This window comes from Sinocyclocheilus grahami, unplaced genomic scaffold (assembly GCF_001515645.1).
Source record: "Sinocyclocheilus grahami isolate Dianchi unplaced genomic scaffold, SAMN03320097.WGS_v1.1 scaffold2795.1, whole genome shotgun sequence".
Taxonomy (NCBI): domain Eukaryota; kingdom Metazoa; phylum Chordata; class Actinopteri; order Cypriniformes; family Cyprinidae; genus Sinocyclocheilus; species Sinocyclocheilus grahami.
The window spans coordinates 3195-29600 of record NW_015507972.1 but is presented as its reverse complement, the minus strand read 5'-3'; the positions used below and the strand labels follow the sequence as shown (position 1 = coordinate 29600).

The following is a 26406-nucleotide window of genomic DNA, read 5'->3' as shown; positions in this document are numbered from 1 at the left end:
GCTGGTCAAAGGCAGCGTCACACACTGACATCCACATCTGATCATGAAGTATCTCTAACCTTCCAGAGCAGCGAGAACCTCCAACCAGCCTGACTCCTGCAGTAGTGAGAGAAAATAAAATAAAAGTTACATAACCATTGTTATCATAAACTTATAAACAACTACATAATAACTTTGGAAATAAATAACATCTACAAACATTATTGTACCATTCAATATTGCTGACAGATCATTATTTTATGTGCATTCAAATTGTTACAAATGTTATTAAACTTTGATACATATATTTTGTTTTGTGAATGTAAATGAACTATTGATACTATCATTAGTCTTGGCCTTAGACAACACAGACGAACACTGAAGTTGTACGGTACTTAATGCCTTTTTTGGAAGGAAAAAGGGCAAACACTTGTGATATTGGGCTTGTACAATAAAAGAACTGAGGAAGAACTATCATTGCATTATTTGGATTAACATTTACATTGTACTTTTATGCATTTGGCACACATTTATGCACATAGAAAAAGCTACTTACAGATGCATTTAAGATTAACATTTTATCAGTTCATGCATTCCCTGAGAATTAAACCTATGACCTTGGTGTTAAAAAAAATCAGTATAAAACTTTGGAACTAAAATATAAGGCATGTACATCAACAGTGATGTAATAGGTTCAATTTTAGAACAGCTCACCTGAGCAGATGACTCCAGCATCTGTATCATGATTACAGTCATAATTATCCAACTGAACTGATCCACAGTTCTTCAGTGTAGTCTCTGATCCAGTACACAACATACGATTTGTCCAGATTAGTCCTGATCCTGGTCCAAAATGAGCATCACCCAGAGCATCTACAGGTTCTCCACAGTTCAGTTCTCTACACACTACTGCAGCATCAGCCAAATCCCAACCAGCACCACACACTGTTACCCACTGACCTCTATGAAGAACCTCCACTCTACCAGCACAGCGACTGTTGCCACCAACCAACCTCACATTCACACTGTCTGTTTATTGAATACAGAAAACAAGAGAAGTAATACTTATGAACAGAGCAAACAAGACAGTAAGAAGACTCTCATAAAGAGAGATAAAAAATCTTTCAAACAAAGAGTAAGAAGATTTGACATAAGATTTCAGTGAAGTAAAAGAAATTTGCTCAAACCTGCACACACCAATCCAACATCATTATCATGTGAACAGTTGTATTTGTGTGGCAGAGATGTTGGACAGAGGTGAATCTGAGACTCATTTCCTCTGCACTGAATCTCTTGTGTCCACATCTGAGCGTCTCCTTTTCCAAAAGCAGCTGCTCCCAGCACCTGAACAGGAGCCCCACAGTCCAGCTCTCTACACACAACCTCTGCATCCTGCTGGTCAAAGGCAGCGTCACACACTGACATCCACATCTGATCATGAAGTATCTCTAACCTCCCAGAGCAGCGAAAACCTCCAACCAGCCTGACACCTGAAAAAAAACATGAGTATGAATTAACCTTTCAGAACAAAACATGAACTACTTTTTTTTTTTCTTTTAACAAAAATAAAGTTGTGTTTACCTGAACAGACGACTCCAGCACTCTTGCTCTGACACACACCTTGAAAACCCCATATGGCAGATCCACACTTTTTCAGTGTGGACTCAGATCCAGCACACAATGCATTATTCATCCAGACTGGTCCTGATCCGAGTCCAACCTGAGCATCACTCAGAGCATCTACAGGTTCTCCACAGTCCAGCTCTCTACACACCACTGCAGCATCAGCTATATCCCAACCAATGTCACACACTGTTCCCCACTGACCTCTATGATGAACCTCCACTGTCCCACTGCAGGGACTGTTTCCATTAACCAACCGCACATTTATTATTTCTGTGCACAGTAAGGAAAAAAAAGTTGGACGAGAACTATCAAAATTAAATATTTCCAGTTGAAACGGTCAACACATACCTGTACACACCAGTCCAACATCATTGTCATGAGAACAATTGTTTTCATGTGATTGTGATGTTGGACAGAGGTGAATCTGAGATTCATTTCCTCTGCACTGAATCTCTTGTGTCCACATCAGAGCATCTCCTTTGTCAAAAGCAGCTGCTCCCAGCACCTGTACAGGAGCCCCACAGTCCAGCTCTCTACACACAACCTCTGCATCCTGCTGGTCAAAGGCAGCGTCACACACTGACATCCACGTCTGATCATGAAGTATCTCTAACCTCCCAGAGCAGCGAGAACCTCCAACCAGCCTGACCTCTGAAAGAACAAATAATTATAGTTCTGTCAGGACCACTATTGTTAAAATGACACTTAGCATACAGTTTGGGATGGCGGTATGGTTCTGTTTTGGGTAAAAACTCCTGCAATAACCCCGTTAGAGTAAACAGAACAGAACCAAATTGTGATATTCTTGGTGCAGCAAATGTAGAGACAGGATGAACAATTAACATGTATTTTATTTACAGGGTCACATCAGCATTCAGCAACTAGCCATCTAGTTCTTTGGTCAACCACACTTCACAACCACCACCGGAAACCCCTATACCAGGAGGAAACAGGTAACACAGCACAAACCCTCTAGTGGTTAGACTACATATAACACTATGATTTACTACATCCCCTTCCCCCTGATAACACTAGTTCAATCCTTAAGTCACCAATGCCAACATTCTTATTACAGCCTACTGTAGTAAATCAGCCCAAAAGGGAAATATTTATGACCAATTATAACTGGTTATGATTAATAATAAATATTTAGATTAGATCTTAGAATTAACTGTAGCAGAATCAATATTACAATTATTTGATCTGTCCGTCCACCGAGCAGACAATATAATAATTTATCAATTCAAGGACAGATTATTTTCCTGGCCAAGGAAAGTAGCTTTCCTTCTTTATGCAGTGTTAGCAGTAATTTAGCATGTAGCAAGGGATCAACATTCAGTGACTTTGAATCATGATCAACGCAAAGAGACAATCAGTTGTGAACATAAGGGATTTAATAAATTAAACTATATCTAACATATAACTAAACTAAGCACAACACATATATACAGAATGAAGGAAAGTAAGGAAGAGAGAGAGAAAAATAAAAGAATGGCAGTATTTCACAAATTAACCACAACATAATGAGAATCAAAGAATCAAAAATCACCTTAAAAAGGGGGCTCACACTTAAACCCGCATGTAAATAGTTGTAAATGGTTAAAGTCCACAGCAAATCTAAGTTACTTGAAGATAAAAACTGCCGGAAAATCAAACTCCAGAGGAGAGTCTTGAGAAGTCTTAGTGTTGTCTCAAAAGAAGAGGTTTTCTGAGCTAAGATCATTTCACGCTAATGACTTTTGAGGGTTTTCTATCCACACCCCCCTCTGGGTGGAATAGCCAATACCAGGCGTGAATTTGAGCGGGAGAAGTTTCCTTTGTCTCCCTTTATGGCCCATTTGCATGTTTTTGGCCGGTCTGGAATTGGTGCAGTTTTAACCCAAAATATAGTACAAATCATATGATGCATTTCACAATCACATACTGTACATTATTGTTTGAGGAATAAAGAGCAGATACTATTGATACCAAGAAAGAAACATTTAGAATATATTAAACCAGAGATACATTCATAAACGCTGAATATCAGCATTTAGGGCTTAAATAATACAACTAACGAGTGGTAACTCAGCTAATCTAATAGGGAATCATACAAACAACATATGCATATATCAGATATATTTGTAACTGATTAATTGTCTAAATAAAGAAAAGGTCTTTATGTGTGTGTGTGGGTGTTATGTGAGCCTGTGGTAGTTTGCTGGTCAGCCAGGCCCATCGGTGCCTGGCACCGGGGGGGTCATTTACTTGTCTTTGGAAACTGTTTGAAGTCAGTTGGGGAGACGATAGTGGTGGACTGCTTAGCATCTCCTTGATAGTGGGGAGAATTATTTGGCAATTTAGCCCCCATATAAATGTAAAGTCTGTGACCAGGACTGTAATTTATATGCAAATGTCAAAGGCTAAAAGGGGTCTCTTAAGCCATAAACCCCAAAGACCATGCATGATTTTACACAGACGCTACACTACTAATGTTAACTGTTACTAGTATTTCTTATTGCCCTGTGGCTGGGGGACTCACTTCTATACTACGCATAATCCCGTAGGTAACGTGGTGTTTTTTTTTGTTCTTGCTGACCTCCTTAACTCTTGATTTTCCTCCTCACATGGAGACTCTGACAAAGTCACCTTGGTGGCCTCTCCCTCTGTCTGCTCCACTTTATTGTCTATTGAGATTACAACACCAGAACAGAACTATCCCGGTCTTTCAGCTGGTCAGCCTGATATGCTTGGAGCATCACCATCGTGTGCAATGAAGCGACAGCCCGACATGCTGCTGCTGCGTATGCCCTGGCATCCGAGCGAGATGTCAAGGAGGGGAGTCTTAGAGGACGTCTCACCCATAGAGCGATAGCTGGCCAGCGTCTCTTTATAGGGGCGTCTTCTCATAACCGCTTTCGCGCATCGCCTCGATGTTGGCATAACTTGTATGCTGGAATCGATGGATGCGTGAGGAAAAAACGGCCTCTTCCATTCCTTCTCAATCTTTATATGGAAAACAGGAAGAAAGGAAGGCTCACCTGAGCTGGAGGGTTATGGCCAGAAAAATAATGTTCATCGAGATTCTTCGCGACGTCACTTTCTTCACCCGCTTCACGGCAAGTAAAGCCTCGCCGTGGCGCAATCCATCATTTCCAAAAGCTCATCATACGCAGGGCAGGAGGATTGGGAAGGCTCAGCCTCAGCTTCTTTGCCCTCCTCAGACATTTCCTGCTTTTGCTGAGCTGATCCCAGCAGAGCACTGGCCCCTGAATCAGACAATGTTAATGAAATAAAGGAAAGGAAAGGAAAGACAAACGAGAGCGGAGCTTTTCCCTTGGAAAAACCACTCGCAGTGCACGCCGATTGCTCCCTCGGAGGCACCGCGTGCGTGCTCTTCGCCCAAACAAATAACGGATAGATCGTGTGTGTCATCAGATGTTAAACAACGTCAACACGGATGCACACATCCTTAAACGCTTTGCTAGTGCTCGCCATAATGAGATGAATAGAGATCGCTCTTACCACAGAAATTTTTTGCACGCTTCAAACAAAACAGTCAATGAAGACGAAGAAGAGAATGATGTGTGCTCCCGGCGCCTATTTATACTATAGTCGCACCGGTAGTGACGTCATGGCAGTCGCCGGCCAAGGACTTGGTGTTTTTTCACGACGAGGCGTTCCCCATAGCGACTCCTAGAGGACGCAGTTCAAAGTTCCCATGAAAAGGAACCCCTCCACCAGGGGGAAACAGGTAACACAGCACAAACAGCCCTCTAGTGGTTAGACTACATATAACACTATGATTTACTACACAAATGTAGCAGATATCATTAATGCTCTTAATGACATTTTAATGTAACAACCAGTGCTATCAAAATTAGTGCGTTAACGCATGCAATTAATTTTTCCAGTTTAACGGCGTTAAAAATATTTATTGCGGTTAACACAGGGGCGGAGCCACCCCACTCACAACTGCTGCTTCTGTCTCTTTTTTCTTGAATTGCGTTTTAGACGCAGAACATCTTTACGACAACACGAAACAGGAGACTTTTAAGGCGCGCACTCCAACTTAACCTCAGCGAAGTCAACGAGCCTGGAAAATGTACAGGTGACGAGGGAGCTTCAGTAGAACAGTGAAGATGAGATGTTATCAGGAGGGGAGTCCAAGATGGCTACCTGATCAGACGTGTTTTTACGAGCTCCTGCACCATCTGTGTTTAGACAGTGCAAAAATAACTTTTTATTAATTGTATGCCTTGTGTGTTATTTTGTTATGTTTTTGACTTGATTTTTTCCCCTATATTGCATTGCCATGGGGCGTAAACGTGGTCATTTGAACAACTCTTCGGCTGATGCTAAGGTGGCTAGCGTTAGTTTTAACGCGTGCTCACCAGCCAGCAGTGGCTATGATCACGTTGTTTCTTGCGCGAGCGAGAAAGATGCGTTCAGTTTAGCTGAAGAGGAGTTCCCTGCATTGCCTATCACCCCGAGTAAATCACCAGTCATAAAGAAAAGAGCAAGTGACGACACTCGAGCTGATATATCGACACAGCTGTCAGGCTTAACACAGCTGATCAACAGCCGCTGGTTGATGGAATAGAGAAAAAGATCTCGGAAATGTCAGCTGAACTGAAGGCCGTTGTTGAGAAGGTTACTAGTCTTGAGCGGCGTATGGATGATGTTGAATTGCCTGTGGCTCATATGCAGCGGAGGATGGATGATATGGAAACATATTTGAGAAGACGTAATTTGAGGATAGCCGGGATTCCTGAATCTGCGCATGAAGACATTCGGCTTGAGGTGGTCAAAATCTGCCAAAATGTTCTTCCTAGTGCAAAGGACAAACTCTCGGATGTTATTGACGTGGTCCATCGTCTTGGGAAGATACAAGATGGCACGAAGCGTCCCAGGGTGACCATTATGCAGTTCTCCGTTCACTCTTACAGAGACGGTGTTTGGAAGGCCGCAAAGAATTCTTCATATCTGAAAGAGAACAGTCTGCTTTTCATGGAAGATTTCTCAGCGGGAGATCGTGAAAGGAGAAGGAAGCTGTGGCCAGAGGTCCAAAAGGCATGTGCAGAGGGGAAGACGGCATTCTTCGTTGGAGGCAGAGCTTTCATTCAAGGGCAGGGAGAAATCATCCTGCCTAATTAAAGTGCTTTCATCTTAATAACAGTCGCTGCCAGTTCTCATTTTAACTGATCTGTCAGGTGCACTTTTCAGACATTGATACAGGTGTGTTGTATACATTTTAGAGACTGCCTCTAAATTTTTTGTTACAGTTCTTTTTGCAATTTTTGATATTCAATATGGAGCTGCTTTTTTCAGCATATTTTTTTAACTTTGTGACCTATTTTCAAAAAAAGATAGGGGAAAAAATTTAGTTCATAGAACTTAAAGCAGGTTAATTGTTTTAGTGTTTGTTCTGTAAATGTCTTTCTCTGTTGTGTCCTTAAATGCCAGGGGTTTAAGAGATGTTGTTAAACACAAGGCCTTATTTTTGTTTTCTAGACAGTTTGGTTCTGACTTTTACTTGTCATTTACTTGTCTTTGGAAACTGTTTGAAGTCAGTTGGGGAGACGATAGTGGTGGACTGCTTAGCATCTCCTTGATAGTGGGGAGAATTATTTGGCAATTTAGCCCCCATATAAATGTAAAGTCTGTGACCAGGACTGTAATTTATATGCAAATGTCAAAGGCTAAAAGGGGTCTCTTAAGCCATAAACCCCAAAGACCATGCATGATTTTACACAGACGCTACACTACTAATGTTAACTGTTACTAGTATTTCTTATTGCCCTGTGGCTGGGGGACTCACTTCTATACTACGCATAATCCCGTAGGTAACGTGGTGTTTTTTTTTGTTCTTGCTGACCTCCTTAACTCTTGATTTTCCTCCTCACATGGAGACTCTGACAAAGTCACCTTGGTGGCCTCTCCCTCTGTCTGCTCCACTTTATTGTCTATTGAGATTACAACACCAGAACAGAACTATCCCGGTCTTTCAGCTGGTCAGCCTGATATGCTTGGAGCATCACCATCGTGTGCAATGAAGCGACAGCCCGACATGCTGCTGCTGCGTATGCCCTGGCATCCGAGCGAGATGTCAAGGAGGGGAGTCTTAGAGGACGTCTCACCCATAGAGCGATAGCTGGCCAGCGTCTCTTTATAGGGGCGTCTTCTCATAACCGCTTTCGCGCATCGCCTCGATGTTGGCATAACTTGTATGCTGGAATCGATGGATGCGTGAGGAAAAAACGGCCTCTTCCATTCCTTCTCAATCTTTATATGGAAAACAGGAAGAAAGGAAGGCTCACCTGAGCTGGAGGGTTATGGCCAGAAAAATAATGTTCATCGAGATTCTTCGCGACGTCACTTTCTTCACCCGCTTCACGGCAAGTAAAGCCTCGCCGTGGCGCAATCCATCATTTCCAAAAGCTCATCATACGCAGGGCAGGAGGATTGGGAAGGCTCAGCCTCAGCTTCTTTGCCCTCCTCAGACATTTCCTGCTTTTGCTGAGCTGATCCCAGCAGAGCACTGGCCCCTGAATCAGACAATGTTAATGAAATAAAGGAAAGGAAAGGAAAGACAAACGAGAGCGGAGCTTTTCCCTTGGAAAAACCACTCGCAGTGCACGCCGATTGCTCCCTCGGAGGCACCGCGTGCGTGCTCTTCGCCCAAACAAATAACGGATAGATCGTGTGTGTCATCAGATGTTAAACAACGTCAACACGGATGCACACATCCTTAAACGCTTTGCTAGTGCTCGCCATAATGAGATGAATAGAGATCGCTCTTACCACAGAAATTTTTTGCACGCTTCAAACAAAACAGTCAATGAAGACGAAGAAGAGAATGATGTGTGCTCCCGGCGCCTATTTATACTATAGTCGCACCGGTAGTGACGTCATGGCAGTCGCCGGCCAAGGACTTGGTGTTTTTTCACGACGAGGCGTTCCCCATAGCGACTCCTAGAGGACGCAGTTCAAAGTTCCCATGAAAAGGAACCCCTCCACCAGGGGGAAACAGGTAACACAGCACAAACAGCCCTCTAGTGGTTAGACTACATATAGCACTATGATTTACTACACAAATGTAGCAGATATCATTAATGCTCTTAATGACATTTTAATGTAACAACCAGTGCTGTCAAAATTAGTGCGTTAACGCATGCAATTAATTTTTCCAGTTTAACGGCGTTAAAAATATTTATTGCGGTTAACACAGGGGCGGAGCCACCCCACTCACAACTGCTGCTTCTGTCTCTTTTTTCTTGAATTGCGTTTTAGACGCAGAACATCTTTACGACAACACGAAACAGGAGACTTTTAAGGCGCGCACTCCAACTTAACCTCAGCGAAGTCAACGAGCCTGGAAAATGTACAGGTGACGAGGGAGCTTCAGTAGAACAGTGAAGATGAGATGTTATCAGGAGGGGAGTCCAAGATGGCTACCTGATCAGACGTGTTTTTACGAGCTCCTGCACCATCTGTGTTTAGACAGTGCAAAAATAACTTTTTATTAATTGTATGCCTTGTGTGTTATTTTGTTATGTTTTTGACTTGATTTTTTCCCCTATATTGCATTGCCATGGGGCGTAAACGTGGTCATTTGAACAACTCTTCGGCTGATGCTAAGGTGGCTATGGTATTAACGCGTGCTCACCAGCCAGCAGTGGCTATGATCACGTTGTTTCTTGCGCGAGCGAGAAAGATGCGTTCAGTTTAGCTGAAGAGGAGTTCCCTGCATTGCCTATCACCCCGAGTAAATCACCAGTCATAAAGAAAAGAGCAAGTGACGACAGTCGAGCTGATATATCGACACAGCTGTCAGGCTTAACACAGCTGATCAACAGCCGCTGGTTGATGGAATAGAGAAAAAGATCTCGGAAATGTCAGCTGAACTGAAGGCCGTTGTTGAGAAGGTTACTAGTCTTGAGCGGCGTATGGATGATGTTGAATTGCCTGTGGCTCATATGCAGCGGAGGATGGATGATATGGAAACATATTTGAGAAGACGTAATTTGAGGTTAGCCGGGATTCCTGAATCTGCGCATGAAGACATTCGGCTTGAGGTGGTCAAAATCTGCCAAAATGTTCTTCCTAGTGCAAAGGACAAACTCTCGGATGTTATTGACGTGGTCCATCGTCTTGGGAAGATACAAGATGGCACGAAGCGTCCCAGGGTGACCATTATGCAGTTCTCCGTTCACTCTTACAGAGACGGTGTTTGGAAGGCCGCAAAGAATTCTTCATATCTGAAAGAGAACAGTCTGCTTTTCATGGAAGATTTCTCAGCGGGAGATCGTGAAAGGAGAAGGAAGCTGTGGCCAGAGGTCCAAAAGGCACGTGCGGAGGGGAAGATGGCATTCTTCGTCGGAGGCAGAGCTTTCATTGAAGGGCAGGGAGAAATCATCCTGCCTAATTAAAGTGCTTTCATCTTAATAACAGTCGCTGCCAGTTCTCATTTTAACTGATCTGTCAGGTGCACTTTTCAGACATTGATACAGGTGTGTTGTATACATTTTAGAGACTGCCTCTAAATTTTTTGTTACAGTTCTTTTTGCAATTTTTGATATTCAATATGGAGCTGCTTTTTTCAGCATATTTTTTTAACTTTGTGACCTATTTTCAAAAAAAGATAGGGGAAAAAATTTAGTTCATAGAACTTAAAGCAGGTTAATTGTTTTAGTGTTTGTTCTGTAAATGTCTTTCTCTGTTGTGTCCTTAAATGCCAGGGGTTTAAGAGATGTTGTTAAACACAAGGCCTTATTTTTGTTTTCTAGACAGTTTGGTTCTGACTTCGTATTTTTTCAAGAGTCTCATTGTAAAGACAATGATGGAATTTTTTGGAAATCGCAGTGGGGTAGTGAGTCATGGTTCTCTCATTGTTCGGAGCACTCTGCAGGGGTTTTCTGTTTAAAAAAATGTTTTGCAGGGGATGTGTTGCACACATACTGTGATGAATATGGGCACTTTATTTTGTTAGTTCTGAAGTGCTATAATCTGATTATTATGGGTATAACTCTAGATCTGAGAATGATCAGTTATTATTTGTTTTGGAAGATAAACTTACTTATTGGCAGTCAAAATTTCCAAATGCTTATTTAGTGATTGGTGGTTATTTTAATACTGTCCTAAATTAATCCCTTGATAGGTGGCCACCTGGTCGCCCATCAAACTCAAACACAGCTCTGAAAGCATTTATGCATAGGTTAGAGCTTATAGATATATGGAGGGTTAAAAATGCGAATGATACAGTATACACGTGGAGCAATAAAAATGAATCTAGACTTTCACAAATTGATTTCTGGTTATTCTCTAGAAATTTCGATAAAGAGAATATCTATATTGATATCTCTGCATCGCCATTAACAGATCATAAGGCTGTTTCTATTAAAATTATGCTTTCTCCTGAAGCTACATTTAACAAGGGCTCTTCTTATTGGAAAATTAACAGTTCATTACTTAATCATAATGAGGTTAGATCAGAGCTGGAAAGACTTATTGCTTTTTATTAAAGCAAAGCTAAACAAGAAAATTTATTTGGTATAAATTGGGAATTGTTCAAATATTACATCCTCAGTCACATTGATACCCCCCCTTCCAATTCATTTGAGTTTTTAGCAATATTAACTACAAATGAATGCTATGTCTGTCCACCCTGTCATGTTTATGTCCACACTATCGAGTCTAAGTGGCCGACAGGGTGGACATTTTGAGCTTCAATTAGAATATTTGCTTACAACAAACTGTGACTAGCTAAATATTTAGTGTGGTTGTTGAAGAGAATTTGGTATATTCAAACTTATAAACATATTTTGAAAATACTGCATTTGAATAACTTCTGGCCTATTTTATGCCAACAGGGTGGACATGTTAAGCTTTGGCAAAGCAAGTAAGCAAACTCATACGAAGAAAACTTCACCAATAAATTTTACCTCTTCCGTTGAAATTCCCGCCACTGAAGAGACAAAAAAATCTGTTGTCCTGATGTCACTAAAGTGGATGGCCTTTTCTGAAAGGGGCGGATTCCCCAATACGACAGGGGGGCCAACCATTCAAGGGACATGGACAAACTCTTCTTTTTTATTAAATAAAAATATAGTTTTTATTACCAAATGATCAATACACTCAAATTGAGTAATTTAATTATCTTATTTAACAAAATATTAATGGGATAATTTTTTTTTAATTTTATGATTTGACAATATTCTACTATCGTTAAAATGTAATGAGCAATGCATGGAACATAGCAAAATAACACGCATCCTCTTACACAAAACTAAAAAAAAAAAAATCTAGAAAATGTATCTAAAGAGTCAAGTAATGCTTTTGTTATGAATATAAAAACTTAGCCTAATATAACTGTCACGCCCATGGACTGTCTTTTTTTCTCCCCATGTGCTCCGTGACCTAGTTTTCTTGTGTTGCTTGATTAGTTTATTAGTTTCCACCTGTGTTCATTAATCATCTTATTAATCCATCGTTTGGTTTAATATTTATAGCCCTGCCTTTCCTCAGTTTCTTTGTCCTGTCTCCGTCGTGTTGAGTGGTTGTTTTTCTCCTGTTCTCCCATGAAGATTTATTAAAGACTCTGTTCGTTTGATTATCTGCCTCCTTTGTACTCCTTCGAGCTCCTTTCCCCAGCAACCCGTGACAGAAGACAGGACCAAAAACAAGATGACTGATGCTGAGGATCAGCTGTGGTGCCTTTGACAGGGTGGCCGGCCTTTGGAGAGGTATGTGGAGGAATTCCTCGAGCTCTCCAACCGGGAGAGCTGGAACGACGCCGCACTCGGTGCCTGTTTTCAGCTGGGGCTGGATGAAGAAACAATCCGCTGCGATCTCCCTACGCATGGTTTTCCCTTGAATGAGTTGATTAATCTTGTCCTTTACTTAAATAGTTCAAATTTAGAGGTAGAAGAATTTGAGGCATCCTCATCCAGCCCCTCCTGAAAACAACAATGCCTCTCCAGCTCACCCCACGCCGGAACCCTCCACATACCTGGCCAAGGGTTCCGACCACCCATCTCTGCCTGTGCTCCCCCGTTCCCATAAATGGAGTTCTTACAAAATCCACATCACTCCCGCTATCTCCAGTCCCTAGATCAGTCCCAGTCCTCCGCCCAGAAACGCCAGCCAATCCATTGTCAAGCCTGCCGGCCGCTCAGCAGTCAAGCCCGCAGGCTACTGCACTCTCAAGCCCGCCGGCTGCTCCAATGTCAAGCCCGCCGGCCGATTCACTCCTGAGCCCTATTATGACTGCAGCTATCTCCTTCACCTCGGCCCAAAAGAGGAGAATGAGGAGGAAGAGACTGTTGTCAAGTCAGATCCTCTCTCCAGAGTCCGCTCCAGTGTTGGCTCCAGCCCCTGAGTCCGCTCTAGTGTCGGCTCCAGCCCCTGAGTCCACTCCAGTGTCGGCTCCAGCCCATGAGTCTGCTCATTTCTTCAAGTTCAGTCCTGAATCCACCCCAGCCCAAACAAATTCTGAGTCCGTTCCAAGCCCAGAGAGGGCATCAGATCCCGAGTATAGCCCAGAGTGGGCTTCAGTTCCCACGTCCAGTCCCGAGAAGGCTCCTGTTCCCAAGTTAAAGGTCCCATATTGTCAAAACTGAAATGTCCTGGCTTTTTTTCATGATAACTGAGGTCTAGGGGCTATTTAACTACCATATAAGTTTCAAAACAGTCAGTCCACAGTAAAATGCACACAGCCTGCATAAAGTAGCTGTGATTTCTCATGAACTGTTGTGACTTCCGTAAAAAGTTGACGTCAGAACTACACAGTCACCGCCTTCAGTCACCACCCCGAGCACCACCCACAGTCCCACTCTCCTTTTACCAGGGCAGAGTGTCGAGACCAAGGCCACGGAGGCTCTCCCACCATGGCCCCCTGAGCTCCTTGTTTCGCCATGGCCCCCTGAACTGTCTGCGGCTGAAGGGGCCAGGCCGAGTGCAGAGGCCAAGGCCACAGAGGCTATCTCACCATGGCCCCTTGAGCTCCTTGTTTTGCCATGGCCTCCTGAACTGTCTGCGGCCGAAGGGGCCATGCCGAGTGCAGAGGCCAAGGCCATGGAGGCTATCCCACCATGGCCCCCTGAGCTCCCTGTTTCGCCATGGCCCCCTGAACTGTCTGCTCCGCCATGGCTCTCCGAACTCCCCGAGCTCCCTGCTCCTCCATGGTTCCCTGAACGGCCTGCTCCGCCATGGCCCCCTGAACTGTCTGCTCCGACATGGCACCCTAAACTGCCTGTTCCGCCATGGTTCCCGGAAACGTTACCGCCCTGGACTAGCCTGCCCTGAGAGACCTCCAGGACGCCCACCCCCTTTTGTTGATTGTATGTGGCACGAGGACACGCCTTCCGGGAGGGGGGCGATATGTCACGCCCATGGACTGTCTTTGTGTTTGTTTTTCTCCCCATGTGCTCCGTGACCTAGTTTTCCTGTGTTGCTTGATTAGTTCATTATTTTCCACCTGTGTTCATTAATCATCTTATTAGTCAATCATTCGGTTTAGTATTTATAGCCCTGCCTTTCCTCAATTTCTTTGTCCTGTCTCCGTCATGTTAAGTGGTTGTTTTTCTCCTGTTCTCCCATGAAGATTTATTAAAGACTCTGTTTGTTTGATTATCTGCCTCCTTCATACTCCTTCAAGCTCCTTTCCCCAGCAACCCGTGACAATAACACACCCTTTCATAGTAATTTTTATGTTAAAGTAACGACCAGACACAGGAACAGTTTTTTCCCTCAGGCCATCCATCTCATGAACACTTGACAATAACTGTGGAACAGACACTATTTATTCACTCATACACTTATTTATCTAACACTCATACTCAGTCTACATTTCAATTTGCACATAATATACCTGTACATACAACTGTCTATTGTTATATACCTGTACATACAATTGTCGATTTGTATATTTTTATTCCTTAGTTACTTGTTCTATTTTTCTATTTTTTATTATCTGTGTTTTTGTTCTGTCACTGTCATTCTGTTACACTGTGGAGCTTCTGTCATGAAAACAAATTCCTCGTATGTGTAAACATACCTGGCAATAAAAACTCATTCTGATTCTGATTCTGACAATGTTTCAAAAAACAATTTGGACATTGACAGAGGATTTCTGTGCCAAAAATCTTACTTCCGGGTTCGTACAAGTTTCGGAGAGTTTTTTTTCGATCGTGGCTCTTCATGATGTAGACAAGGGTGGAACTCCTTATATGGGCATTTCTCCCGGAAAAACGCACCTGCGCACGCATCAACCAGAGCGAGAGTGAGATCATGCCCATCAACGAGCTTCATCCGGTGGCAGCGCTGCACGGGACTTGCTCGGGAAGAATGTTTCCAAACAAGTGTGTTTTTGGTTGTAAGGGAAAGATAACTTTGCTCAGCTTCCTAAAGAACCCAGCGTTATGTAAACAGTGGATACAGTTTGTTTTTCCGGGGCAGCAACGGAGTTTCACAAGTGTGTTTGTTAACGAACGTTTTATAAACAAGGCCCTGTTCGACGCTGGATTTGCACATCGTTTGATACTGAAAGATGGAGCGGTCCCAGCTATAAAATATATAAAAGAAGCTATAAAAGAAGGAGTTCCACCCTTGTCTACATCATGAAGGAGTTTCACCCTTGTCTATATCATGAAGAGCCACGATCGAAAAAAACTTGTACGAACCCAGAAGTAAGATTTTTGGCACAGAAATACTCTGTCATATGTCATGATTCAGAACTGCAGACGTTAAGTGAAACGGTATCAAATGCCTGTTTTGTTGGCATTCGGCGCTCAAGTGCTCATCACTTTTTAGCTCCGCCCACGGTGCACCTCCAGGAGCTTGGCTTTTTCCGGACAGAATTGTAAAGCTATATCTTTCTTTTATAAATATGATAAAACTAAAGACTTTTTGGATATATGAAGCAAGGTTATTTTCGTAAACTAAAACTAAAACTAAGACTAAAACGATTGATGAAAAAACAATTTTGTAAACTGAAATAAAATAAAAACGTCAAAATAACTGAAAAACTAAAACGAAACTAAACTAACAACAGTTATTGAAAAACTAACTGAAATAAAATAATAATTATCAAAAAGACATAATCGTTTTCGTAATCATTATGTTCTCACCCCTTGGCGGAAAAATATACGTTTAGGGAAATAGCCTACCTGTAATGGCGCATCACGCACATGGGGTTATCTGACGGAGATGCAAAGCATTTTAAAGCCTGCACGTGTCCTGTTTGGTAAAGTACTCAGTACTTAACAGAACACCCGACCCCATTATCTGACAGCAGCACTAATTTAATTCTGTACCAGACCAGAACCGTTTAATTCTGCTAAACTTTAATTAAAACTGAAACTAAAACTGAAACTAAACTATATAAAAACGAAATAAAAATGCGATCACAAAATAAAAACTAAACTAAAACTAACAAAAATATGAATGAAACGAATAAAAACTAAACTGAATTTTATAGTAAATTTGAAAACTAATTTAAAAATTCAAAACTATAATAACCTTGATATGAAGGATGCAGTACTACTCTATAGGTACTCAAGATTAACATGAGATTGGGTGAAACTGTGTGTGTTATGCCCCCTTTAAGTTATCATGGCAAATAAGTTATTTATAGGACACCAAAAGGCACCCTACAGTGATATTAACCCCTATATTTATTTTAGAATTTGGTGTTTTATAACTGTATTCAATTTCTGTATATTTCATGCTGAAGGCCACAGGTAGCTAAATATGACATTTATTATAATGGGTTTATGTAATGATTGTTTTAGGTTAACTTAAATTAGTTTTTATTTTTTTAAGTGTTTTCTTTTTTCATGATAGCTCTTAATTATACTGTAATGTTTAGTCAATGGTTAAATATATAAAAAAAAGAAAACAATTTCCTAGAGACAGTAGAATTGGTATCAGTGATACTGGCCTTCAGTTATAAAAAGATTCCATTAAACAAATATTTATAAATACTCTGTCTTTATGTTGTTTCTACATTAATTTGAAGATTTGAATTATTGCAATATAAAAGTATATTTAAAAACTTTAATGTTAGGTTGGAAACATTCTGATCATCTAAAATTATAGGAATACTTTCGTTAGGATAGGATAGGATATATACTTTCTTTGTACTTCACTTTGTACTTTTCCCTTATCTTGATGACCACATAAGTAAAAAATGGCTAATCTTACCCCACTCTCCCCTATAAGTATTATTTAATTTAGCCAGCAGCTAAATCATCATAGGCCTATAGAATATTTAGCAGTTTGTCACACTTAACTTTTTGTAATTAAGTATATTTCCTATTATAATCACTTGTCTTGATACTAGTAATCTATAACACATATTTTATTAAAACCATATTAATACTAGGCCTATAAATAGTTTAAAAATAATATAAATGTTCTAAATTAGTTGTTTATTCATATATAATATAGATTTATGCTGTAAAATATTAAATTAAATGTCTAATACTTATAGGGGAGAGTGGGGTAAGATTGGCCATTTTTTACTTATGTGGTCCTCAAGATAAGTTAAAATGACGCAGAAGTACAATGAAAGTGTCTATCCTATCCTAATGAAAGTATTCCTATAATTTTAAATGATCAGAATGTATCTATGACAAAGGGTTCTAAAAATATAGCTCTTATAATAAAAGTGTTCCCATGGCTCAGTTTTCCCCAGGTTAGGGGTAAATTGACCCGAGTCGAGTCAGTGGGTGAGATGCACCATCTGGGTGTAAAATTACCATCTGACCAAATCTGATTCAAACCCATGTGAAATAAATAATAATAAACTAATTTAATAATTTCCTTTTACAAACAGTCATATTTATTTTCATGAAGTTAACTTTAACAACATAAAACCAACCAAATGAAGATTAAATTTCAATATTTAATTGTTTGCATTTCTGAAACAATATGTTGACCACTAAAGTTGTAGCCTTCCTAAAAACAGACTAAACAGAGCGTTTGTTGGCCATTAGGGACTACAGATGGAAAGATTATAATATTATAATATCTGATTATAATGCAATGGAAAGCATTTTCTGGTTCTTATCAGAGAAGGATTTGGTGCACTTGTACACTGTCCCTATCAAATAAACTACAAAATATGTATATATGATAAACTAAACCAGTAATATCACATTAAAATTCCAGTTTATAATTCAGAGATTTAACTGAACTACAGTGCCTTATGGTGGGGTAAGTTAAAATGCTGACTCAATTTACCCCACAGCATTTGGCTCACTTTAACAAGCAAAACACTGTTTTTAAAGTAAATGGGTGCCTTCCATTCCCCCATGTCTCCTTTCCACAGTCTGGCAGAAATGATGGGTGGTTCCAAAAAACATGGTCACATGACAGTAAAAGTGTACAGCTGCCAAGATACAGTGGGCGGGTCCACTTACCCACTGGCTCAACTTACCCCACTCTCCCCTACATCCATTGAAGATGAAGCAGAAGCAGGCTCAGAGAGGGAGGGAGAGCCCATTCTTATCAAAACATGTTGAAATTATTACAGAGAGTGCTATCTTCTCTTTTAATTGTATATTTGTAACAACTGGATAATTTGTATTAACAAGCACCCACCCCCCTAGTGCCCCTTTTTTGGTTTGGGCCACTGCCCCTCAAAATGTCTGTGCACGGCCCTGTGAACAACTATCACTAAACAAAAAAAAAAAACACGGCTGTGGATCATTCAGGGAACAACACAGTATTAAGAATAAAATGTAAACTTTTGAACGGGGTCATTTTTATCAATTCAACTGTTATTTTCTCTTGTGGACTATATGTAAAATTATTTTATGTGAAATACCCGATTCAGGTCAATACTAAATAAACAATAACATGCATTTTGTATGATCCCTCTTAGTTTGGTAAAATAATTAACATTTTGCAGATTCTGAAAGGGGGGTGTAAACTTTTGACCTCAGTTGTATTAACATTACACATGTGAACATTTATTTAGACAAAGACAGCAAACCCACTGTAGGCTTACTAAATTAACCAAACATGGGTATGCACATTTAACCAGGAGTGTTAAAATTTGAAGTTTGCTTTGTAAAAATGTAACTATTTCTACCAAGGCAAGACAGACGCTACCTCTGAAACAGCATATACCATATGTGCATAACTGTTAATGCTGCACAAATGTGGCATAAATATGTTTACACAGGAATAGGATATTAATGTGTTAAAGATGAAATTATGAAATGCAAAACATGAATGTATTAATCAGTGTTCACTATACACTATCTATCACACATTTAAAATTTGTGACAGAATTTTGCCTTCTGGGTACTGGAAGTTTTTTTCCCATTTGTTTCTTATTTTTGTGCACATTGTGCGCATCAGTCTAAAATGTTGTAAACTATGGCATTGAGTTCTTTGGTACTTTCGATACAATATGAACAGCAAAACTCAGGTGTAGCCATAAGTGTGCAAATGTTACCTGAGCAGATGACTCCAGCATCTTTAGCATGACCACAGAAACTTTGGTCCCATCCTGCTGATCCACACTCTTTCAGTGTGGATTCCGAACCAACACATCTGACAAAACCCATCCAGATTGGTCCTGATCCTGGTCCAAAGTGTGCATTACCCCAAGCATCTACAGGTTCTCCACAGTCCAGCTCTCTACACACCACTGCAGCATCAGGCAAATCCCAGGCAACATCACACACTGTTCCCCACTGATCTCTATGAAGAACCTCCACTCTACCAGCACAGCGACTGTGACCATCAACCAACCTCACATTCACACGGTCTAATATTTTAAACAAATGAGAGAGAGAAAGAGAGGCATATTGTGAATTAATAAATAATAATATTGTCATCTGAAACCTACATTGTAATCAAAAACCTTGAAGCAAAAAAAAATAATAATAATTCTGTCCAATTCCAGAAAGTAACATTTCTTCATCCCTCTCTCTCTGTTTTTTTATTTTATTTGTGTACTTACCAGCTGTGATGAGTACTACAACTGCAGACAGTAAAATGAGTGTCAAGCATCTCCCCATCATCCTCATCCTCAGCATGATCAACTCAACACCCAGTACAAGCTTCTCTGCTCTGATGATACAGAAGTACAGGCATCCTCTCAGCCCCTTAATGAGAGAGAAAGAGGCCCAACACCCTCCAATCACACTCGCTATTACCTTATTAGACACAACAGAGGAAATCATCAAACAACTTCAGTGACAAATCAGAGGACGCTTTTTTGATTTTCTCCATATACACCAAAACTGTCAGTGCTGATGAACTCCTCCTCCCCACACATCAAGACTTCAGTGAGGGGACGCACACGCACACACACACACACACACACACACATTTTTGATTTACAGGAGACAGGAAACTCTCCGGTTTATTTACAGCATCAAAGCCAAACACCTGCAGAGATGACATAAAAGCACTGATAATAACAAACTGAAAATGTCCAAAAGTTAGTGTATACATGTCAGCCTGACATCATAAACTCAACTCTGTAAAATTACATAAAATGACATTTGAGTAAATAAATTTACTTGTGTATAAGGCTTAATAGACAACGAGGGAAATTTTGTGAAACCTTAACATCTGTCAAAATAATTCCTGTAACTAATGTCAAAAATTGTTTTTTTTTTCAGATAGCCCACAAAAATCATAATTGCCATTCAATGGTTATCATGTTCTTCACCTTGTGACCAGCAGAGAGAGTCAGTGTGCATCTGTACATTTCTGATAAACCACCTTGTGTTGTACATTGATACTTGTTACTATATGAATAGCGTAGCCACAGACTAAAATTGTACATTTGAACAGTATCAGTACCAGTACCAGTATCAGTGGTATCTCACACATTGAATAAAGATGAATGCGAAAATAATTTAGTATGACATGGCCTAAATAAAATTTCAAATAATCCCTCCACTAAACATTACATAGAAAACAAAACTAATGGTGTTTGGTTTAAATGTCTGTCAGACCGTCTCTTCCCATCTACATGTTAGTGGTTCTTGTCCAGAATATTTTACAATGTGACTTTTGCCATGTTTAGTCAAAGTTCAGTCTACATGAGACTAGATGCAATCTTAAAGCTACTGAGAAAAAAGTCAAAATACAATGCTTGCCACTCTTACTGTACATAAGTGATTTTTCTTGTAGCAGTGTAGTAAAGTAGTAATGCACTACAATTGTAATACACGTTTAGAAGGATAATAAATCTATAAAAACACCTGCTAGTATCAGTGATTTGTCCTTTTGGTGTGGCATCATCATAGTTCTCAGATGTGTCATCAACACCTAAAAATACACCTATAATATTGTTTCTGTTCAATATACTTACAAACACACAAAGAATTAAAGATTGTTTCAAAATGAAACATTTTACAAATGCATTATGTGTTTAAAAATGCCAAAATACAACTAGGAAACATTACAGGATTTAGTTAAAAGACAAATTTGTGCCAGCAATAGTCAGCTAGCAACAATCTCTAATCATCTCTCTTAAAAAAATGCGGTTATTCATATTTCAAATTTAAAACACTTTAAATGAGAGCATGAGGGTGGAAATAAAACATGAAATAATAGACACCATGCAAAGAGAAAAGAAATAACATAAAATAAATCTATATATCAGGAAGTTCGTCATCATACATTGCTGTTGTCTAAATAAAAGAATAAAAACTGTAAACCCCTTGTAAACCTTCTCATTAAAAAAGGTTTTTATTTAATGAACAATTTGCCTTATTAAATGAACTATTATTTATAAGCTTTTTTTTACCTTCTTGGGCCTGAAATGGAGGAATTTTGCTCAAAATTGATAATTAAACAATATTTTGCTAAATGTGCTTTTGTGCTGAAACCTTGGCTGGTTTAGGCCTGTCATGGATAAATAATGATGACCATAAAACCACCAGTAGGTGGCAGCAAGCTACTGTTGTGATAAATGATTTATTGAATCGTTCAAATCAAACGATTCGTTCAAAATGGCTGATTCAATTTGAAACGAAACAAGCCTGCGTCCCAATGTGCATATTATCCATTCTAAATTCTGTGTGATATTAGTCATTTTCAATACTATTTTGGCCAGATATAGTATGCACATTGGGATGCAGGAAAAGTGTCCATCTGAATGGGCTGTTGAATCACTGGCTCACTTGATTTGTTCAAAAACTGATTCATTCAAGGAACAAAACCTTCTCCGGTTACTATGGTAACCTCGGTTCCCTGAGAGCGGGAACGAGACATCACGGAGACATTTCTCTGTTATGGGAACTCCTTCCCTTCCAACCTTTCTTGAAGTCCTATTGGCTAACGCCAGTCCAAATGACTGGCCAATTGTCGTGAAGTATGCAAATCGCATGCAAATACTGACGAGCTCGAGAGGCGGTATAAAATGCGGTGCACGCGACAATTACGTCAGAATCTGATACCGAACGCCGCTTAGCTGGTCGAGCAGCGAACACGGCGACCTCCGTGATGTCTTTCAGGGAACCGAGGTTACCATAGTAACCGGAGACGTTCCCTCTCGAGCTTTCACGGGACATCACGGAGACATTTCTCCGTTATGGGAACAATATTCAATCCCGCCATGAGAGAGGCTACGAGCAGCCTGAACCAGTCACATACAGTACTCAGCGAAGATAGAACACACAATTCCCACAACTAATAGCGACGCAGACATGAATAACAGGAAGCTGCACTGAGTACAGGGCAGACAACAACAATAGAATATAGGGCTGCGCAGAGTAACTACTGTGCGAGGCAGCAACACACATGAATAGAGGTAGCATAAACGTGAATCAGTCACTCACCGACAGCACTTGGGAGGCTAAGGACTGAACGTCCAGCTTGTAAAACCTGGCAAAGGTAGAAGAAGATCTGAGAAGATTAGCCGGCTGCAAAGCATATATCTTGAATATACAAACCTATTGACCACGCCCAGGAGGAGGCAATAGCTCTTGTTGAGTGGGCCCTAATGTGCAAAGGGCATTCCAAACCTTGGCTTGTATAAGCAGCCGGGATAGTGTCAACAATCCAGTGGGAAAGACTCTGTTTTGACACGGCCCGGCCCTTCGCACAACCACCGAAGCACACGAAAAGCTGGTCAGATTGCCGAAAGCTGGCTGAACGGTCAATGTAAATCTTCAAAGCCCTGACGGGGCACACTGAAGTCTGAGCGTCCGCATCATGCGAGGTCGATGACTCACAAGACAGGACGGTCAGCTAAACAGTCTGCGCTCTGAAGGGGGTAGATAGTGATTTAGGCACGTAGCCCGGTAGTCACTGGGTCCAAAGCGAATACAGTCGCTGTCCACAGAAAACGCATGTAAATCCCCTATGCGCTTAACCGAAGCAAGGGCAAGAAGAAGTGCACTTTTGAGAGATAGCTCCCTCATATCAACGGATGCTAAAGGCTCGAATGGTGGCTTTGAAAGAGCTCTTAACACCACCTCTAGGTCCCAGGGCGGGACTGAAGGCGGATGCGGGGGATGCAATCTCCTCGCTCCCTTAAGAAAACTCACCACCAGATGCCTACCAATCGATTGCCCGCCCAGCGGGGAACGAAATGAGGCAATAGCGGCCACATAGACTTTCAGTGTTGATGGTAGAGATCCACTATCCAGTCTGTACTGTAGAAAACGCAGAATATCCAACACGGAGCAAGCAGCCGGGTTGATATGAACATCACGGCACCATTTCACAAACACTCCACATTTTAGAGCATACAATCGCCTCGTGGAGGGTGCCCGCACCTCCGAGAGTGTGTCGAGAACACGGGAATGCAGGGCGCTCAGCTCCTCTGATATCCCCGAAGCAGCCACACATGAAGGCTCCATAACTCCGGGTTCGTGTGCCACACCGAGCCGCTCGCTTGAGACAGCAGATCCTTCCTGATGGGGATCGGCCAGGGTGGCGCCACTAGCAGCTCTGTCAGGTCCGGGAACCAAGGCTGGTTCAGCCAGTTCGGGGCGATGAGTATCACCGAAGCCCCCTCCTCCCTGATCTTGCATAACACCAGCAGTAATATCTTGATCGGAGGAAACGCATACAGCCTGGCTACCGGGCAGTGCGTTGTCAGAGCGTCCCCTTCCAACGAGGAGTGAGACAGGGAGAAGAACAGCGGGCAGTGCGCATTCTCGCTCGTGTCGAACAGCTCGACCTCCGCTCTCCCGTAGCGGGCCCAAATCATCCGAACCGACTCGGGGTGCAACCTCCACTCTCCTTGAGGAATCCCTTTCCTCGAAAGCATGTCCGCCCCACGATTCAGGAGACCGGGTATGTGCGCTGCTTTGATGGAGAGAAAGTGAGACGGTCCGCCCATAGCAGGAGATTCGCTGCTTGCTTGTACAAAGCCCTGGAATGTACGCCTCCTTGGTGATTTATGTACGAGACCACAGACATGTTGTCGGTGCGAATCAGTGCATGTCGCTGTTCCAGCTGCGGCCGAAAATCCTTTAGAGCTAAGAACACTGCTTCCAGCTCCAAGCAGTTTATGTACCATCGGCTTTGAGGTTCTGACCACAGCCCTGAAGCCGGCATGCCCTCGCACACTGCTCCCCAGCCACGAATCGATACGTCCGTCATGACCACAACGCGCAACGTCAACAAGCCCAGGGGTACCCCCAGGCTGAAGAGATCTGGGTTGTGCCATGGCTTCAGCGCTTCGATGCAGTCGTGGGAGACCGCGATGAGCAAATGGCCCGAAGCCCACGTCGTCCAAGGGACTCGAGATTTCAGACATAATTGCAGCGGGCGCATGTGTAGTAAGCCCAGATGTCATACCTCTGAAGCAGATGCCATGAGTCCCAGCAGCCTCTGAAATTCCTTCAAGTGAACAGAGCTGCCCAATCTGAAATGGCGCAGGGAAGACAAAATGGCCACTGAGCGCTCCCGAGAGAAGCAGGCTCTCATCTCCACCGAGTCGAAGCACACTCCCCCATATGTTATAGACTGACTTGGGGCGAGAATGCTCTTTTGCATGTTGACACATAGCTCTAGGGACTCCAAGTGACGAAGCAGCGTGTCTATATGGCTGACTAGCGTGTCCCGGGACTGAGCTAAAATAAGCCAATCGTCCAGATAGTTGAGAACGCGCATCCCGCTTGCTCTGAGAGGGGAAAGTGCTGCATCCATGCACTTTGAGAAAGTGCGTGGGGCCAAAGCCAACCCAAAACGGGAGAACAGAGTATTGGTACGCTATGCCCTCAAAAGTAAACCTCAGAAAGCTTCTATGATGCGGTGCTATCTGAATGTGAAAGTACGCATCCTTTAAGTCCATGGACGCAAACTAGTCCCCGGGCCGAATTTGCACCAGGATTTGTTTCAGCGTTATCATCCTGAATGGACGCTTGCAAAGCGCTCTGTTGATGGGCCTGAGATCTAAAATCGGGTGGCGTCTGAATTGAAGGGTATACCCACGCTCTATCACACGAGTAGCCACCACGAGATTCCCGGAATAACTTCCCACGCGCTCCAATGTCCGAGCCTACGGTCTCCGAGCCTACGGTCTTGGACACAGGTGCGCAGCGACGGTCTCCTCGACGGGGGAAGAGCACACGTACCCGTGGGCCTCCGCCCCATCCACGTGGGAAAAAATGGCCTGTGTGGCAGAGTGGACATGCGCTGATTGGGGCGCAGACCATGTTTTCACCAGCTGCTCATGTACGTCAGGGAAGAAGGGGACTGACACCCTTGAGTCAGCTTTCTGGGTGGACCTGAAATACCAGGAGTCGCGCTTACTCCTCGAAGGCTCCTCTGGAGGACTCCAGGTAAGCTCCAACTCCTGGACAGCCTTCGACTGAACCCTCATGAACTCCTCCTGGAGGTCTGGGGTCCCCATGCCGTCCGGCTGATCGGACTCCGATCCCGCCCAATCGTCCCTCTCCGAGGCCGAGATGGACATTGTGTCATCCCCCTCCTCCTGGCCAAAGGACACAAACTCTGCGATGTTGGAAGGAGGGCGGAAGCAGTCCTCGGGGAAGGAGGCCTGGGAACGGGGCGACCGTTGGGGTTGGCGGAGCAGCAAGACGACACTCCTGTCACCGGGAAGGCCCACCAGCGGCACGCTGGCGGCAGTGGGCCTCACCCCGAATAGGCCGCGAGCCACATTCGCGGCCGGTCCGGAGCACGCGGGCCATAGTGAATTCAGCAGGTGAAGTAGAAGATTCTGACGTAATTCTCGCGTGCACCGCATTTTATACTGCCTCTCAAGCTCGTCAGTATTTGCATGCGATTTGCATACTTCGCAACAATTGGCCAGTCATTTTGACTGGCGTTAGCCAATAGGACTTCAAGAAAGGTTGGAATGGAAGGAGTTCCCATAACGGAGAAATGTCTACGTGATGTCTGGTGAAAGCTCGAGAGGGAAACCATGTTACTATGCACTGTTGTATAAAATTAATAGCACATTTGTGCTCGCGCATGTAGGCCTACTGATATTCAGAAAAGTGCATTGCTTGTGCAATTAATATAAAAACTCATGCATGGGTATTTTTTCTTTACTTGCTTGAATTATAAGGTTATTTTACCTGTATTCTAATAGGCTTCATTGCGCAGTGGATGCTTTTGGACTCTCAAGACGTGTTTTTGTTTGGTTTTTGCAAGGTAGATGATCTCTCAATCCCTCACAGTCACACATACAGCACAATAACATTATGTCAGGGGAATGTTTTTAAATTGTAATGAAGAAAAAATCATACCTTTTCTGTTGTCTTCTTCTCAAAGAAATTCAAAAGTTGCGCTTCAACCATTTTGCTCGAAAAAGTTATTCGTGAATTATCTTAAAGGGGTCATAGGATGCTACATGCACTTTTACAAGTT

The 26406-nt window shown here is 42.3% G+C and overlaps 1 pseudogene; it reads right to left on the bottom strand.

The window, feature by feature from the left end:
* Nucleotides 1–25489, bottom strand: part of LOC107575661 (scavenger receptor cysteine-rich type 1 protein M130-like) — a 31262-nt pseudogene extending 5773 nt beyond the window's left edge.
* Between the last annotated feature and the right edge of the window lie 917 nt (nucleotides 25490–26406).